Source organism: Anser cygnoides, chromosome 12 (assembly GCF_040182565.1).
Source record: "Anser cygnoides isolate HZ-2024a breed goose chromosome 12, Taihu_goose_T2T_genome, whole genome shotgun sequence".
Classification (NCBI taxonomy): Eukaryota; Metazoa; Chordata; class Aves; order Anseriformes; family Anatidae; genus Anser; species Anser cygnoides.
In genome coordinates, this window is record NC_089884.1 from 8,749,521 (window position 1) to 8,768,726 (window position 19,206).

At 35.8% G+C, this 19,206-nt stretch overlaps 1 long non-coding RNA gene across 2 annotated transcripts in view; it reads left to right on the forward strand.

The window, feature by feature from the left end:
- The window catches only part of LOC136791775 (uncharacterized), a 51,820-nt gene that overhangs the window by 11,330 nt on the left and 21,284 nt on the right, over positions 1-19,206 (forward strand). Inside the window, exons 1-2 of one of the 2 annotated variants that reach the window (XR_010834388.1) lie at positions 14,298-15,063; positions 18,343-18,465. This is a non-coding gene — a long non-coding RNA (uncharacterized lncRNA). Of the gene's footprint in view, positions 1-14,297; positions 15,064-18,342; positions 18,466-19,206 lie in introns of those variants that run through there. The other variant, XR_010834387.1, reaches the window with a different exon arrangement.

The following is a 19,206-nucleotide window of genomic DNA, read 5'->3' on the forward strand; positions in this document are numbered from 1 at the left end:
TGACACTCTATAATTGAAATTCATTGCTCGACCTTTAGTCTATAAAAATGGTATGCTGTCATTAGCACTGACTGCCTGCTATACCCTCTTGTCGCTCCTTAGGCCAGCTTAAACTATCTTGGATGGTATAGCCTATCTCATGTGAGACCCCTGAGTTTGCTGCTGTTAGAAGGTGAATGTGATATTTAGCAATGCACTAAAGTATAATATAATGGAATTGCAATGAAAGCAGGAAAGAAGTTTCCCTTACATCCCTCCTTTTTCTTTTATAATTTTGTAACATTTTTCATGTTTGTCATTAGGAATCCCATGTCATTGCTAATATTTTTAACATTAAATTTTAATTTAACCTTCTAAAGTGCCTAATCACTTGAAGTAGTTTTCTTCCCCACTCCCAGTCCTGCAGCAATGAGATGGAAGGAGTATAATTCTTGTCAACTCCTGTACTAAAAACAGGAGCAAAGGTACTGTCCACTTACCATATTCAGATGAATCAGCACATCTGTCTAAGCTAGATATTAGATTAAGGTTTTCTCCTAAAATCTGGACAAAATTGAACCGGCATTGAGACAATGCTCTTTCCCTTGCTTCCTTTATTGTCTCTGTCCCATTCTCTTTATCTGGAGAGGAAAAATGTAGTAATTCTGCAGAACTTTTTAGCTGAGATTAAAGAAAGCACGAGCCATTTATGACAGAAAGCATAGTGGGAGAATTTCCAATGCGTATACAGTCTCTTCAGATTTATTGAGATCACAGAAATTTAAAAGAGTAACACAGAAATAAATAAAAGACTTCTACATTGCACATATTAGATTTTCATCCTTAAGTTTAACTCTGACTGGATCTGGCTGAGACCCTAAATTTAAGGCTGTTTTAAGGTCCATTTTGAAAAAGAGTTGTTTGCAGAAATTGGCAGAAATTTGAAAGAATAGCCAACTTCCCGCAAGATTTCTGCCATTCAATTTGGGTGACATATTACAAGATCAACTGCTTTCTAACTTCATTTTTCCATTATTTGCAGCAGAAATGCTATTAGATATGGATTTAAGTAATGTGATTACCAGTGAGTGGTAATTTTGAAGTGTCTGTATGAGAACTGCTTGAGGAATTATTGCACTACTGAAATCAAACCGTGATTCAGATTTAAACTTACTTACCCTAAGCTACCCTGAATATTATCAACACCTTTCCATTCCTTTGGAAAATAAATGGAGAGGAACAATACATAAAGTAATAGTATGTTTCCTATATTAAATTTCCTGACAAGCTAAAAGAAGTGATTATTATTTTTTTTAATATAATGAGAAAAGGATTCAAAAGTTTTCATGCATTTTTAAGAAATAGTATTAAAAAAGGCTATTGATCAAATTCAGGAACTATTGGTGTACTGGTCAGATTTCAGTTAATTTTCTGAATAACATGTAACTGGGGACTTATTCTGATGAACATATATCAGCTTGGTATTTCCTCTGTCCATTGTCTGAGTGGTACAGCATCCTGTTGTCTTCTAAACTGCTGCTGTTCTGAGATGATTGACTGAGCTGATGGTTTTAATGATTTTTCTATGGTAAACATTTGAATTCACTTTTGGTTGCTACGCTGGTGATTTGTTCCATTTAACTGTGCTCTCTAAGAGTTGATAAATGACATTTTATTTAGGGTTCAGTTGAGAAATTCACCCAAAAGCTCAGAGTGAGTTAATCTAAAAGAACTGCCAACCCCCAGCAAGGCAAACTGATGCACTCTAGGTCTTTCACTGACAGGCAGCAGAGTTTCCAGACCACCGATCGCTATGATCACTGTTTGTTTTCTCTTCTTTGTGTTTTGGGTTTTCCCTGTTTTATTTCCTCAATTGCTCCTACAATACCCAAATCTGCCATCCTCTCTCTGTTACTATGGGTTTGCATTGCCTTTGGTTAGATTTGTGTCATGTCCAGGAGACCCCCTTTTTCTTCATTTTCTACATCTGCTTGTGGTTCTGGGGTTATACCTGAGTCTCTCCACCGCCTCCTTCCTGAATCCCTGACCACAGTGCACAAGCGCCCTGCAGTAGGGCATTCAAGGACTCTGTGTCCCTGCTGATCACTAGCACAGGGATAAGGAGACTAATAGTAAGAAGAAGTGAAATTTAAGTATTGAGTCTTCATTTCAGCCCCCAAGTGAAACAAATGTTATGCTTGCCTTCATTTATCCCTGTTGTCTGATCTCCAGTTAGGCCAAGAAATAATTCCCCAAGGATTGGAGTCCATGGTGTCAGCTATTCCTCTTCCAGGGAATTTTGAAACTCAGCCTTGCAGAAGATGAACTCCTTCCTTCAAAACTTCCTCAGGTTGCTGTTGCTCACTACGTTATTAGAAGTGGTCATTAAAATAAGCGTCTTAGGAGGAGAGGTCTGTAGCGCTTTTTTGTTTTAATTCTGTGGAAAATTTTCTTAGACATAGAGTTTTGCTATATTTCCAGTTGACAGTAGAAAACTTCCACAACATCTGCATCAACATAGAAATGTCTCAAAACTAGTCACTTCAACTTTCAGTAGATTTTATTTCAAATATAGAACAAATTGACAGAGACAAAATTTCTGCAGTCATTTCTTTCTGAAGAGAAACTTGAAAACTTTTGGTTTTGTTGCTGCTTTTTACAAGGTAAAAAAAAAAATCTTTTTTTTTTCTTTAGCTGACAGGCTTTGGAACATAATGTTGTTGTGTTAATGTTTCAGGTTTCCTGTTAATATGCATATATTTTAGTAGCAGAGTGATAATTGCTGGGTAGGCTTGCTTCAGAATCACATCTGGAGCCCTTGAACACTGAACGCTGCCTGGTGATAAATGTTAGATGATAACAAGGGCAGATAACTGAGTTTACAAATATGCTGCTGTACAGTGTATCTGTACATTACATTGCCTTTTTTTAAAAACTATTTAGAAAGGTAGTGATTGAAATTATAAACACATTTAAGATACTTGTCTGTTTGGGGTTGGTTTGTTTTTTAATTCTATAGCTCAAAAATATTTTTGAAAGAACATAAAACTCTTTTTTCTGTGTGTGAGCATGGGAATATATTTGCTTTATCTAAGAGTCTTAACATTAAACTGTTTACTTCAACAGTTTTGTCTTGACCTGCAGGGAAGTAAAGAGAAAAACCCTGATTTATATTGTTCCAGAGGGATCTGTAAGGGTTGTTAGTTTGGGTGGGTTGGGATTTTTATTTTTTTTTTCCTTTTTGTTAAATATAAAAGTTTTCTCTACAATGCTAGACTTTGATTTGCTACTTGCTGGAATCCCTTGATAAACTTTAAAGGTCCTACATAAATGATGTTAAAGCTTGCTGATGAAAAATGATTTGGACTTTTTATGAGATGGGAATGGATGTGATATTTTTTTCTGTAATTCATAAACTGAGAACTCTTGGGTTTGATCTTGGCTCAGAGATAATTTGGGTGGAGCAGGTTATCATTCGCTGTCAGTTGGGATGGGAAGAACTGCAGCTGAGGTGACACTCTTGAAGAATCTGCCACAATGTGTCAAGTCCTGAGTGATTACTGGAAAAAAAAATTACCAAAATTGGTGTAGTCTTTGCATGGGTAGGATGAGCAAGGCAGTCTTTAAAAATCAGAACCTATCCTTTTTGTCCTTCAGCATTCATTCTATATGTGGGGTAGCAGGACTAATCTCATGGGTAAGATCATTTAAAATTGTAATTGTACATATTGTATGAAAAACAGCAGTGAAAAATCATTGCCAGAAGAACTGAAGTTTCAAAAATGTAAAAAATACTAAAGAATATGATCTGATATATATCTATAATGAGACAGGTGTTATTCCCACCATGTAAATCTGCATAGGAAGTACATAGTCCATAATGCTGAACGAAGGGAGACAGTTTGGAAATCTGCTGTTAGATTACAAAATTTAATACCAAATGGCATATTTTTAAATAGTAACAGCTCCTGTGTTATCTTGGGCATCCATTTACTTCTATTGGCAGTCAAAGTCCTGAGGGTGAGCTTTTAATTTAATGCTTTACATTAAAGAACTATTCTTATATAGTACATTTGCCTTCTAGCCTCTGCAAATAAATAACAAGTGTGCCATACATCATGGTCAAGTGAGTTCCACTGCCAAATGGATAAAACCGCCTCAACCACTTTTTGTAGTACTGGAATAGGAAACATTTATTACATCCATTATAGACAGCAAAGTGATTTAAGAGCCAAAGAGGTGTCACTTATATAATGTTACAATTCTTCTTAACTCTGAGAAATAAAATAAGCAAGGATCCAAACAGGCTCTACATCTGTACTGCTACCCACAAAGCTGAACATTGCTATAAACCTAGATGGTCATCTGAAGCTGGATTTTACAGCCAGACATTTCTACAGTTATCTTGTTGCCTGACTTCAATATCTTCAAACTCTATGCTGTTTGAAGCATGATTATAGATACAATTTCTTGTCCTGCACCTTCCTTCCTTTAGAAATTAGAAAACCCTTGACAATTACAGAAAACTTTTCACTGTATCAATGTAAAATTGTTTGTTTCAGAAACGATAATACTGATACCTGGCCATGGCTGCTTCAGTGAGCATTGTTACATAAGATGCATTGTTGCACCCATGTTGATGCTAGAAAACATTCTCTAATGTGTAACCAAGATGTATTACTAATAGTGTTCACTTTTCTGTTGTCATAGCACCTGTGTGATCTTCTCTTTAAACTGGACTCTGTAGAGAGAAAGCCCCAGATCTTTAACTTAAAAAAAAAAAAAAAAAAGTAAGGGAAGTGAATGTTCCAAATGGTAGGGCGTGTTCTGATAAGCACATGGGAGAACAGATTTAGAAGGAGTCTGGAGCTGAGATTAGACTAGAACAGAGATTATACCAAAAAGAACGTGATAAATTGCTATGGGCATTTATGTTTTCTGAATGCATTCATACATCATCAGAGTTATATGAAAATTGTTCAAGTTGCATGTCTTGCAGACATTTGGTAGAAATGACCAAGTGATCAAGTGATGTGGGGGTGTTACATCTGTTCATGGTTAAGGATGGCCTGAAGTACATTTTTACTTGATTTCTTGAAGCTGTTTAGACTGATACCTGCTTCTCTGCAATCCACGTTAAAGTCAGAAATCTTACCATGAAGTGCTTCATGTTTTTTAATGTTGTTGAGTTTTCACTTTGAATTTCACTGCAGGCTTGGAAAATTGCATCCAATTCTTTGTGTGCTCAGTACAGGGGCCTGTTAGGTCCCTGAACACCAGAAACTTGCTGAATTTCCCTGGGGCTGATGGTCTTATTACTCGCTATTGCTCGAATTAATGCTCCTGGGAACCATTTAATTTTTTTTAGCCCTTAAAACTTTCAGAGCTTTGTACTATTATGAAAGGTTTAACTGAACTAAAGTTGTTAGGATAGGGCTTAATTTTGCAAACTCCATCTTTAGTGCCTCATGAGGCCACCTGTTTGCCCTTTCATGCATAAAAGTTGAGAGTCTGGCATATACACCTGCCAAGACTCCACTATTTCAAATCTGAGGGAAAAGAAGTACCACATCAGTATGTAAATCAATGTGTCAGAATATTCAGATGTGTCAGTCAACACCTCTCCCTCCTCACATGTTGCATTATCCCTTCCCAGGCTCCTTTCAAAGGATCCCAGGACCTCCTGCTTTAGCCACACCCTCTGGGATGGTTGTGGTGCAGCTCTCAGTGGTAACTGCTCCATGCAGCTACCCACAGGTAACTGTCCTGCAGCCCAAGCAGAAACCTTTTGCTCCTATGGATGCTTTCCTGGTTAGGGAGGAGATTATTTTTTCCTATTTCCAAGTGGATATCTTATCCACAGTTTGCAGATCTACTTCATAAAGCTACTGAGTCTATATTGTGAGGGGTTGGATTGGTTTAATCCCCCTTGCCCTGTCATAACAGCTCTTCCCAACTGCAGCAGAGATGTCTGTGTGGTAGCACAGGGCCTGCAGCATGAACAGACGGTGCTCGCAAGACATTGCTCCATGGCTAGACTTGTTCTGGAGATACTTTACACAAAACCGTCCTTATACAATGGAGAATCTAGGCTATCTGGTGGACTCTGCATGCATCAGTAGCAGTGCCAAAATGTAAATCAGAAGTCTGATGACTTAATAGTCATCAGTGAAGACTCAGACTCTAAACAGAATTGTGTGCTTCTGTTTGTTCACGTATGCAGAACTTTAATTCAGAATGTACCTATTCTGACACCAAGTTTTAGTGTAATCTATATAACGCATCTGTCGCACCAGAAGTCTGTTTTCTAATATTGATTTATAATGTAGATTAATGAAGTTCTCAGTATAGATTTGTCTATGTTATGCATCTTTACCTTTTTTTCTACAGTAACAGAAATCTATCCCATAATTCCAGCTCAGAGAAGATGACAAAACTCAGAAAAGCTAACTTCCTGAGTGCTGTACTTGCAGAGCATTCCTCCCTTCCAAGACCAAACTCAAGAACAAAAACAACTGAAAAAAAATGCCAGAAGAGTAACTATGAAATGAATCCTTTTTTACTGTACAAAAATTGCAGGGATAGCATTTCTCATTTGATTGTGATCTCTAATCATTCAGTGGATTTGCTTGTCATGCAAATGCTCTTGTAACTAATGCTTTAACCTTAGCAGGACTCTCATAAATATTCCCAGTAAAAAACACAATGGATCAGGTTAATGACTAGTAGAAATCACTTTTGGTTTTCGAAACTACATAAGTATTCCGATAACTTGGCCCATGTGTGTAGTCCTGCTGTTTTCAATCACAATTTTAACTCCAGCATTCGTGTTTGAAAAATTGGATCCAGGAGGTCTCCAAATTATAAAGTGGGCAATGCTTGTTAGATCATCTGCCTTCCTGTGAATGTTAACCCTCCTTTTCTTGTACCTCTTCTGTGTTGTGTGTTCATTGTTTGTTTGTATGTTTGTTTGTTTATCTACTTTAAAATATGAAAAACAGCTCTCTTGCAAAGCTGTTTCCCATCTAAATGCTTTCTTCTTTGTAAGCTTTTCTTTATTTATATTGAAAACAGTGTGACTAATTTAGAGGTTCCTGGTTGATCCAGACAGGGGAAGTCATGGATCAGCCATGGTTGCTGAAGCCAAATTCAGAGTGTTGCTCTGGAACCCGCGGGCACCATTTGCACACAACAGCCCACTGGGTGCTGCTCTTGTCAGTACCTGCAGCCCTCTCAGGCTTCGTCTCTCTGAAGTCTGTAATACACTGAGATGAATTTTAGCGTGTGGCTGGCAGAGGTAGGATTTCGTACTGTTGTTGTATAAGTGTGCTATCTTGAAGGCACAGATCTGTCTGCTCTGGTGTGTTTTCTTCAGCTTAGAATTCTTTAAAAATAATATTTTGGTTTTGTGGAAATCAGTAGAAAACTGTTCACTTTCCATTCAGGACATAGCCTTGTACTAAAGGAGTGACAAGTTTGATAGTTAAATGTTTGATCTGGGGTACTGAAATCATTATTTGCCACCAAAGAATTGAATTCTGTCATTCATTTAGGTAAAATATTGTTCTTCTGGTGTATTCTGAAGCTATTGATAATCTGTTTTCAAATATCAAAAGAAAAGCTATCCAAAATATAGACTATTCTAAGCATGGCTGATGCAGCTTGCTAATACCCTTTTTCAGTATTTGTCATTGCAGCATGGAAGTTTCTTAAGAACTAAAATGACTGTGTCTAGTGGTTGCTCTTTAGGTAATATCAGTTTACCTAATATCAGTAATATCCTTTCCCATTTACAATTATTATCTCAAAGACTGATATTTGGGAAGTTGAATTGTTACATATTTTTTACTTTGCAAGGACTGGAAGTAGTCAAACATTTTGCCAGGTTTACAGCAGATAAAAGGAGCTACCTTTTCCACAGCATGGTGCAGAATTTATTGCCACAAGAGACTGGAGACTGAAAGCATAAATGGGTTCCAAAAAGGGTTTAGCTAAATTTGTTGGCTACTACCAAACCTGGTGATCTACTAGCAAGTGTCAGCACAAGGAGTTCTTAAACTTGTCATCGGAACTGAGGAGTATGCTGTGGAAGGACTGGTTTCTTGGGGTGCTAAGCAGGAATTCATCTTCCTTTATGCAGATACACTTTCCATATTATGGGTCTCTTATAGTGGGTTTTACTTGTGTGTCATGAACTGAGTAAAATTCTCCGTGTAACAGTACTGTGACACTAGCAGTAAAGCCCCATTCCTAAGGTAGCCAGCCCCATGGCAAGTGAAACCATATCATCTTCCAAAGCAGTTTGACAAGCATTTGTTTCTTTATGGGTAATGGTGAGGCTGCATCATAAGGAGAGTTGTCTCCCATATGAAGTGACTCTTGTTTGTGTACAGTCAAAACATGAGAGCTAAAGGTCAAAGGATAAATATTAATTGCTATGGCACATTTTTGCAAATTGAATCAATATCTTGCTTGATCAACAGCAATTGTATTCATTGTAGTGCGGGGAGACTTTGCACAGTACATAGGATAGCTGCTGGTGGTGGTAAAAAAACACTTCCTGCATTTTGGTTACTTTGAGGGCTTTAAATTCTGCCCTAACAGGATTTCTAGGCTGAAAAGGAGAAGAAAGCCCATGCTTTTGGTAACCCCAAGAGTAAGGAGTTTGTTAAATCACAGCGACCACAAGGGAGAGGCTGTCTCCTGGGGGACTGACACTGTCCTGGTCCTTCCTAAGCAGTGAGTAAGGGTTGATTGGACTCAATGAAGATAACTCTGGTCTCTATAAAGAACTAAAGTGGACTCTTAACAATTTTTAATCAAATGGCAAACCAGTATCATATTAGCTAATAAATTCACCAAGAATTTAGGGAATTTAATCCATTAATCTTAAATTTCTGCACAGACAGGAAGTCATTGAGATAACGAGTCACCTGAGGCAGTAAGATTCAGTAGAAATCAAACAGCTAATTTTTGTCTGTGCTTGTGAATATTTCTTTTAGGAATCCTTACTCTTTCTCATGAGAGAAGTATTATTAGCACTTTCTGCACTCCTTTCATGCCAGAATGCTTGAGAAACCACATCTAGAGCTGAGACTGTGCTCTTGCAGGCATTTGTATCTTTTTCTGATGGTAATTCATGAAGAACATTTCCTAATCCAGACATGTCAAACCATGGGACTAAGTTTTCACCACCTGCTTTAACATATAAAATCTGCAATTATTTGAAGTGTGTTTATGTGTATGTTTGTAAAACATGGACTTGGAGCATATTTTAATTAGTACTTCATTCAGAGGATTTTTTACCCAATATATTTTATTGGTTGCATTCCTGGGTTATTGTTGTTAATTTTGTGGTGTTTCTTTTTTTATCTACTTCCGTTATTGGTTTTCCCACTGGAAGAAACACCTATTTCTTCTCATTTTTTTCCAGTCTAGTCTTCAAATAATTGTACCAAATGCAGCTTCTTTTTCTCTTGCCATATTTGGTTTTTGAATTTTCAGGTGTCTACACAACAGCTTAAAATCAAATGACTATAAAATGGTGTAGCAGAATGTGCGTGTGTGTGTGTGTGTGGTGGGGTGATGTGGTGGAATTCAGGTATACCAGCAGGGAAAAATCAATGTTTATCATGATCTTTTCTCAGTGTGAAATGAACTGAGAAAGGATGTTATGTAGCATGAAATCACGTAGAATGACCTTGAAAGAATTTAGAAGGCAATCATGAGTGTTCTGTCTGAGCTTGCAGATTTATTATAGCACAAAGATGCTCTGAGTTCACCTATTATACTACTAAGCAAACAGAGGATTCATAATGGACATCTGTGTGATTAAAAGCTCAATCCCCAGGGAGTGCTGAACACCTCATAATTTATAAATAGAAAAACCATAACTGAGATGTTAAAGACATTCCTCATGCTTGGAATTAATTACATATTAGGGGAATTTAGAATGTGGTCTCACTCAGTGATGTAGGGAATGATTAAATCCTTGTTAAATCTGTTGTATGTTTTCACTTTTACTTTCTGCATCTGAGTGTTTGTATCTGAATATTTCGGATCCTTATATTTCTTATAAGCTGGCTGTGCTTACCGTGATAGTACAGAGCAGTATATGGAAATCCACTCCATTCTGGAATATTTTCAGACTCCTCAGAAAACTGCAATTGACAGATGTTGCCTGATGGTTTTAAAATGTCTGAACGTGCTACAAACAATGCTTCCACATTTGAAGGAACTAGAAAATCTATTCCCACTCTTGTCATTAGTTTCAAAATAATTTGCTAATAATTTGCTTTAGAAGCACTTCTGCTTCTCAGCGTTCATTCCCCCGTCACCTATTTTTTAAAAATATTTTTATTAATTTTTGTCAATCTGATGATTTTCAGCTGTCATCATGTTCTGATCTCCTTACGTGGTCTACTGTGGAATTCTTGAAAGTTAATTTTTGATCTGCTTCTTAATGTTCTCTACTTATAAAAATCATTTATTAAATGGACATACAGTGTGACAGCTGATGCGCTGGTTTCCAACATTTTCATAGTGCTCATAGATGGTAATTAACTCACAGCTGTCTCAAGCAATGCTAATACTATCATGTAGCATTTTTATCTGTATTTTCATGACCAAAAACTGCTGCAAAATGCAATTCTTTCTTGACATCATTCACCATTGACTATCAGGTACCACAAATAATTATAAGTGTTGGAACAGTTTTGAAGTAGATAGCTATTTCTTTTCAGCATAACCTTATTAGAAATATTTTGTGTATTTGCAAAACCTTTGATATCTATAAAAAGCTCTTTCAAAGTGCACCCTTAAATTTGAAGTATTAAGAAGATCTAGTTGCAGTGGTAAACCTTAATTGCATATAGATTCTTCTTTTTTTTTTTCTGTCAGCTGTAATGATGTTATACGTGTGCATTAGAGAAAGTGCATTATTTTCTATTGAACTGTGTGAGTCATAGAATAGGTTTCTCTCTTTTCTCACTAAAGAAGATTTTTACTAATTTTCTTAGGCAACATTGTAGCATTAAGGCTTTGAAAAAAATTTAGCTTTGAACTTTTTTCGTATATTGAGAAAATTAAAAATGAGTGTTTCATTTTTTAAGCTGTGTGCTTTACCCGCAAGATCATTGCAGAAAAGTGGAAAAATAAACTACCATTCCTTTCACCTGTCAGAGTTGAACATTCTTTGGCTGTTCTTTGTAGTAGGAGGAAAAAATTGTCTCTAACATTTATCTGTAGGATGACAATCTTTTCAATCTTTTTTTTTTTTTTTTTTTTTTAAGAGGCCAGATTGAGTCATCCAGACCACATTTTCAGTCACCTACCTTGAAGTACTGCATCTAAAAATATTTTGGGAAGTAGTCTGAACTGGTAGGGATCAAAATTATTGGACATTTTTGAAAATTTGTGCCTAAACATCCACTACAGTGTGTAAGAAGGATCATTCACAGCACTGTCTCACAGAGAGTGTATAAACTGCAGATGACTTAACTGTGTGCTCAGTCAGAGTATGGAGCCCACAAGGGGAAGCCCCTGAACAAGAGTGATCTTCTCAAGCCGTTGCTTTCCTTATAATTGGATTAACTATGGAACCATTACATTTCAGGACTAAATGCAAATCTTTCTCTTTTTCTTCTGTGGTGACACACTGTAATTCACACCTGTGTCTGGCTCCATATTTTCTTCTTTTCATTCTGGCTGTTTGGCATAGCAGAATTATGATGTTTCCATTATATTGCCTTTCTTCCACAGCCCCATAATTTCAGTTTAAGTGATTTAGTTTTATATGTCATAGAGATACAGCACTATGCAGTTTTTATGCAGATGAAATTTGCTTTACCCATGAGCATCTCTGGTGAAAATTTTTCATAACTTACACATTTCAATTAATATTTCTAATTCCTGATCATAAGAATGTAAAAATATTTATATTCTCAACTTGATTGTAATAGCCAACAAGTAATCCTACTTACAGCTCCATTATATTTTTTAAAATTACCTGCCCTCTGTTGTGACACAACTCCCACAGCCCAGCAGCACAGACATATAAATAACTATCTTCTAAACTTTCTATCGATGAATATTGTTTTCTGTCATCACAATTGCACCATGAAATATGAAAGTTCAATTTCCTCTTCATTTCCTTTTAATAAAACTTCTGTTCATTTCATTTTTGAAAAGAGATTGGATCTAAATTACTTTGACTTCTTCTGGCCTAACTTTGGTGAATGTTACAAGCGAGAATCTGAAACCCTTTTAAAACCTAGCAAGGAGATTAAGGGCTGTGTTCTTGGGGGGGGGGGGGGGGGGGGGGGTGCTACTTACATTCTCATCTCTCTTTCAATACAAGTCTTTTGCATTTAGAAATGACAGTATTGATTCCAGCACTTTGTTACAAGAAGCATAAATATTGTGCCCACTGCTGTAGCTGCTCTTTAAAACTTAACATTTCCAAACAGCAATTTCTGGGTTTTTTTTTTTGAATTTTTGTTTTTGAATTTTTTTGTTTGAACAGTAGGCAAGGGAGTTAGCTGCAGAAGTAAATTTGCCAGATTATTTTTCAGCAAAAGCCATTATACTTTATGATACTGATGCAGCCTTCCCAAATTTCCATAGATAGCATTCAAAGGGATGGAAACTGCATGACCTTTACCTACCAGTGGCCTGTTAATGATCAAGTTAATGGAATTAAACCAAGGGAAAAAGTAAAGTGGCTATGGCAAATGCCAGTTTCACAGGCTGGCTCTCTATGCAAGTTGTATCTTATTTTTTCTGCCCATTTTCTTGGATATAGCATGGAAGCTTCTCCTAAAATACAGCCATGCCTGAGAATGTTCAGTTTATATATTAATAGTTTAGGATTGTGGGTCATCGACTGTGCCTGTCCACTGAAGTTAGAGCTTTCTGGGCTCGGTAACATGTAACGCAACAGCTTAGAAGACTAGCCATTCTCATGACACTGAATGCTTCTTACTGCTCTCTTACAGTAAAGTGCATGCTGAATCCTGTTGAGTTGATAGACTTTCTGGTTAAACCTCTCTGACAAAAGCACAGTATTTCTGATTTTTTTCAAAATGTGTCGCGACTGTTGGAGGCATAAATACTAGCAGTCATTTCAGTGTACGTAATTTCATGCACATGTGCATCTGAATTAGTGATGGAATACCTATACTCAGATTTTTTTCATCTTTTTTGTGAGATGAAAAAACAGTATGATGCAGGTACTAAATTTCCCAGCCATTCTAAAAGTGATCTTTCATCAGTTGGGATGGAATGGTAGGGCTGAAAATGTTTGTCTCTTCATAATTACTCTTTGGGCAAATCATAGTTATAGGATGAATAAACCCAGGCAGAAGAAGTGGTTTTGACTGTACAGAAGTTCAGTATCTGCAGAGAGAGTTTTCATGCATGCATCAAGGAGTTTTGTCACTGGAGACCACAGATGCTTTTGAATTGTTTCAGAATGTGAAGTTAAGACTGATATTTTGTAGATGAACCTACCTTGTGTGTCAATGAGACTGCATCTGAAAGTGATACCAAAAAATTATTGCCCACAGTCAATCCATCTACATTTACAATGGTGCACTGCATTACATGTTTAGAATTACATGTTTGGAATTAATATTCCAATACAGAGATGTGAACACAAGGTGTTGACAGACATTGTTTCCCATTTCCTCCATTAAATTGATAATGAGTTTGAATTCTGAAGAATTCATGTAAAACAATATGTTGTCTCCACAACGATGTAATTATAACTATGTTAAACTATTCAAACAACTCTCTTGTGCACATGAAATCAAACAAGTTTGGAACAATATTTCATCTAACGTCCAATGTGTAATTGAGAAACGTGCTCTTAGTTTTCTTTGTTCTTTGTTGGGAAAATATTAAAAAAAAACTTCAGACATTCTTAGGTTGGGTGGGGGAAAACAGAAAAGAAGCAGGACCTCAGACCTCAATTTCACTTATTATAATAAATCAATTTCATACTCATTTGCGTTTAATCTCCATTCGAAATTTATATTATCCAATCAGAACTGAAGAAGTCCCTCAGGGGAGATCAAGTGTCACATAAAAATTCAACAGGAAATTCAGGGAATAAATCAGTAAAAGTACGACACATACATGGAGATTTTAAACCCATCTAAATTCTATTATAAACCTCTAAATCCTATTTTAGACAGAACAAGAAGGAAGCTTGGGAACTGTAACATCCTTAAGAGGTCCCTCAAAGTGCTAACATACTAATATTTAATCATTTTTAGTCTTTATATATCCAAATTAAGGAATTTAACTGGAGTGAGTATAGCTTTCATCTTATACATTTTCTTCTGACAAGTAGTATTTTATAGAAACAACACTATATCATCATAATCTTCAAATATTTAGCTGATTAAAATGTATTCTGTACATTGTATGTGACCTTTTAACCTGTTGAATTAAAATTTCTAGTATATGTGACAAGAGATGAGCTTATGTGATTTACAGTGGATCTAGACTTTACTTCTAGAGATATGAGTATGTGTATATGTCCCCTTCGGAAAAGAGGGAAGCATCAGGAGCATTTTTTCATAAAAAGGAGGAGTAAGCAGATAAATGAAAATAGAAAAAAAACAAAAGCCACCTGCAGTGGATGAATTAATAAATTCAAGATAATAGGTTCTAAATTTTCTACCTGGAAATGAGAAAAATATGTGGAGTAAAAGTGGATTGTTTCCTCTTCAGCAGTAGTCAAAAAGATAACAGAGCATTAAAAACAATTAGGTCTGGTAGGTTTATAAAATCAAGAGTTTATGAAGAAGCAGAATTTCCAGTTCCAGGGGAAAATTGCTCTGAAGTCATTTGCTGTCCTAACTGCTGCTTTTTTTCTTCTGGACTTCTAGGAGGTTTCTTAGTGGTGAGAGAGGTCTGAAACAAAAGACAGGAGCTTGGAATGTTTTTTTAATACTAACAAGTAATGCTCGAAAAACTGGAATGACAAAATAGCCTTTTGGGACATATGAGGCACTGTGTGTGCTCCACATCTGCATTCTTGGGTTGAGTTATCCTACATCTTCAACCAATATCTCTGTGGTTAGTATACATGATAAAGCTGTTCTTTAAAGCTTCAACTGTGGTATAGAAACAAGATAGAAGAATAAACCAGAAAACCATTTTATCAAAATAATTGCATTTACAAAGGTCTTGTCTTAAAACATTATTTTTTTAAAGTATATATATAAAATATATATATAAGAGGTCAGGCAGTTGGAATTGATGATATTTGAGGATCCCTCCCAGCTAAACTATTCTATTTATACCCCTGAGTTTGAAAAATCAACTTGCGAGTGAGTTTCATTTTCACTTTGGAAGAAGTTGTTACATGGAAGGCTCATTATAACTGACACATTGCTGTTGCCTACATTTCTCTGTTGTTTCCTCAAAATATGAATCACACCTAATCAGAATAGTCATGTTTTTTTTATTACCTTTGGATTGTTTTAGGGAAAGCAACAGATGGTGGTATTTGAGTTGTCCGGATATAGAAAACATGGGCTTGCACCCAACTTACAGTCTGTCTTTGTATCTTGCTTGCCTTTTTACAGACATAATTCAAAATAATTAGGCAAGCATTTAAGATCCTGCTTAAGTACAAAAGTGGATCGATAATATATGCTTGAAATTAATCATCTGGTTAGTGGCTTTCTGAAGTCAATACTCATATGGATAAACCCCTACACCTTTGACAGAAGATAAAACTCAATCTATTGCATCTGTGTAAATCCTTGTGCACTTAGCACCAGACAGGACTAACACTTTGCATATTTAAGAGAAGAAACTTAAGCTTTTGATAGTTCTACCCCGAGGAAACGAGAGCTGTCTAATTCTCATTTATACACTTTACATTTTTTCTCTCTTATTGTTCTTACTTCCTCCTGAAATAGTTGCATTTTCCAGGAGAGAAAAAAACAGATATTCTTGCTTGTGGAATAGGAAAATCTGTGTTGAATCAAGCTTTCTTGTTTTGGGGGAAGCTGCTCTTGGCTGATTCAGGGTGATTGCATTAATCAAATCTGTTATACAGCAAATGGATGAAGAGACATGTAGAAATTAAATCTAAATTCTTCTTTATTTTTATGTAGATGAATTGGAACAAGACAAAATTGGGAATGAATGCAAATTAATACTTCATTTGCTATTGTATTATCTTTTTTTAACAAACTGAGTTGACAGATCAGAATAGCACAATTCAGATTTATTTACACTCTGCTCATTTTTAACTTGGCAATAGAATAAATACAATAAGAGGAGCAAGTTAGTATAAACTAGAGTTTGAAACACTTATATTATAGCTCCTTTTTTCTTATCTCATGCTGTGAATGAAAGTCTGCCAACAGTGATAAGAAAGTTCTGTTCATCTGAATCTGTTAACACAATGTTTTTAAAAAAAAAAAAAAAAGTATAGCAGCAGCTATACTGTCTGAAGTATATAGAGTCTGAAGAGTTTTGGTTCAGCACTGATTATATTTCATACAAATTAGCTGTAATGGAGTTCAAGCATTAATAAGATATTCATCCATTAATAAAAATATTTTTTAACCTAGGGGAAAAAAGGGATTTCGTATTTGCTGTGTACATACAGATTTGTACTGGGAGAAAATAGAAAAGGCAGAGCTCACCAAGGAAGAATGCTGGTGTAATATCTTTTCAGTGTTTGTTGGTTTTATAAGCCCTCTAATAAATTACAAACTAATTTAATCATACTCCATAGTTATGTACTCTTGAAGGAATACGACTCCAGATTCAGACTGTATCATACTTAAAGTACAATGTGTATCACATACACACCCTATGCACATAAACACACATGCACCCTAGCAATAAATTAATGACCCTAAGGCTGTCAAGCAGTAATAAATAAAGAGTAGATGCTTATGACCAAGAATACATTTTATTAGAACCCAAGAAATGCTATTTGACTTTGGCAGAGGACATGTTAAATGGCAATTTTCTTTTTTGTTTGAAATAAACTTGTTTTGAATGTTTGTTATTATCACCAAAATTGACTAATTTGGGATTGACTTTTTTTTTTTTTATTATTGCATTTGATAAGAACAGTAAACCTAAATTTTAAGTCTTTATGATTCAAGATAATTCTGTTGTGCTTGGAGAATATTGTGGAGTGTTATGGTTCTTTCTATGGCTTTATTGTCTGAGAGCCCTTGTTTTGTGCCAGGCTACCAGTGGAGCATATGCTTATTAATATGATGCATTAAGCAAACTAGAGCAATGATCAAAACTGCTCTTTGTTTGTTTGAATTACAAGGATTGTAGATGAACATTCTTTTAATTTGCAACAGATGTGCTTACTCTTTTAGAATCATTAACAGGCAGTCTGCTGTAAAATACTTGATCAGTCAGATCTTTTTCTATAGCCATTTGTTTTCTCCAGTGTTAACAATATAACAAAATCATTATGGCATTCCTACAGTGTAGTTTTCTTTTCAGTCATTGGACTGCATACATTTTGAAAAATACATTGCTGAATTTTCATGTTGCTTTTAAAGAATGCTTTAAATGACTTAAGCCCCGAATTTGATTAGTTGGTATGATCTTTTTATATATGCAAAAATAGGCTCATAGCTAGAAAATAATTCCTGTGTATAGACTCCACACTTCCTTTCTTTGTAAACCACAGCCCCTATTTAAGCACATACCTTCAACACAAGAGACAACAAATCATAGTGTTACATGAATGAATTCCTACTAGCAGAAATTCACTGTGATTTTATGTATGTAAAAATGTTTGATCATCCTGTATTCATTTTCATTTTGAAAACCATGTTCTTGCAGGAGACTCTGTAAATGAGAAAAATTCTAAAATAATCAGCTTTATATCTTAAAACGTTCTCTCAAGTAGACTACCTTATTTACTTATTAACATAAACCTTAACATTTCTTTAAGGTCAAGAGGCATTTTGTGGACTTTGAGTTACACCTGAGCTGGAAGAAATTAAAGGGAAAAAAAAAAACTTTTGCAGTGAAACTACTTTAACATTGGCCATCTTTTCCTCTAAGAAAGCAAGGCAAAATTCCATCATTCCAAGTGTTTTCAAACTGATTCATTAGAAGGACATGCTTTAATTAATTTTAAAAATGTATTCCTTATTTGCTTGGCTATTAAATCCTGGATATTCTGAAGTGTGTTGGAAAATGCCCGCTTAAAGCTAAAATTAGTTTGAGTTACTCTTTGTGCTATCTGTGTTCTGTTTTACTGCCAGAATGGGGGAAAAAAAAAAAAGAGGTAGAAGGTTAGGTAGTGGAAGTTCTTATGAAAAGCACTAATTATTAACCCTGGTGGTATGTCAACAGGATGTTCGGCTGCTACTGAGAAGAATCGAATGTTTGGAAAGGACCTCAATCCACCTGCTGTCAGAAACTCTGCATTATCTGACAGCCTCCTGACTGATCCAAGCTGCGTTGTTCACGTGTCAGGTTGGTAATCGCTATGTAAGCACCTCAGCAGAGTGAAGTCAGTCTTCCTTCAAATATTTATTTAATTGTGCTGCATTCTGAGAGCTCCTTTTGTGTATGTTCTGCAGGCAGAGCTCTGACTAGTGATCACCAGTGGGAGTAGAGGTCTTGACATGGCTTATTCTTTGAGCTTCTTGAAAGTGGCTGAGCGACCTTGAGTGTCCTACAAACGATAGCAAAGCACATGCTGACCTGTGCTTGTTTGCAAGGCCAGTCTGTTGGCAGCGCCATCAGAATGGCTCTTCTATGCATTCTGCACTGTGAACGGACATATCCTCTACGTACCCTACAGTTTGGATGTGCCTTCTGGACATAGAACTTAGTCCATGAACTTGGTCCATAGAACTTGGCATGCCACAGCATGTCAATTTTTTTTTTCAACAAAAGAAAGAATAAAACAAAGAGTTTTTATTTGGTCTTCATAGGTATAGCTCATTAGCTTACCTAATTACATGAAATCAGAATTAATTTTGTCTTACACTCTATAGCAAATATACCTAACTAATGCTATTCTTCTCTAACACAGTTTCCAATGTAAGTTGGAATTTGCTTTGCAAAATATGGGGTAACACATTTATATGTCATGTTAACATTCTTGAAGTTTGAGTTCAACTACTATTATTTTCAGTCTTAATGGTTTTAGTATTATTCCTTGGATTTTGATTTGTTCTTGTTAATGATTAGTTTTGATTTAATATAGTT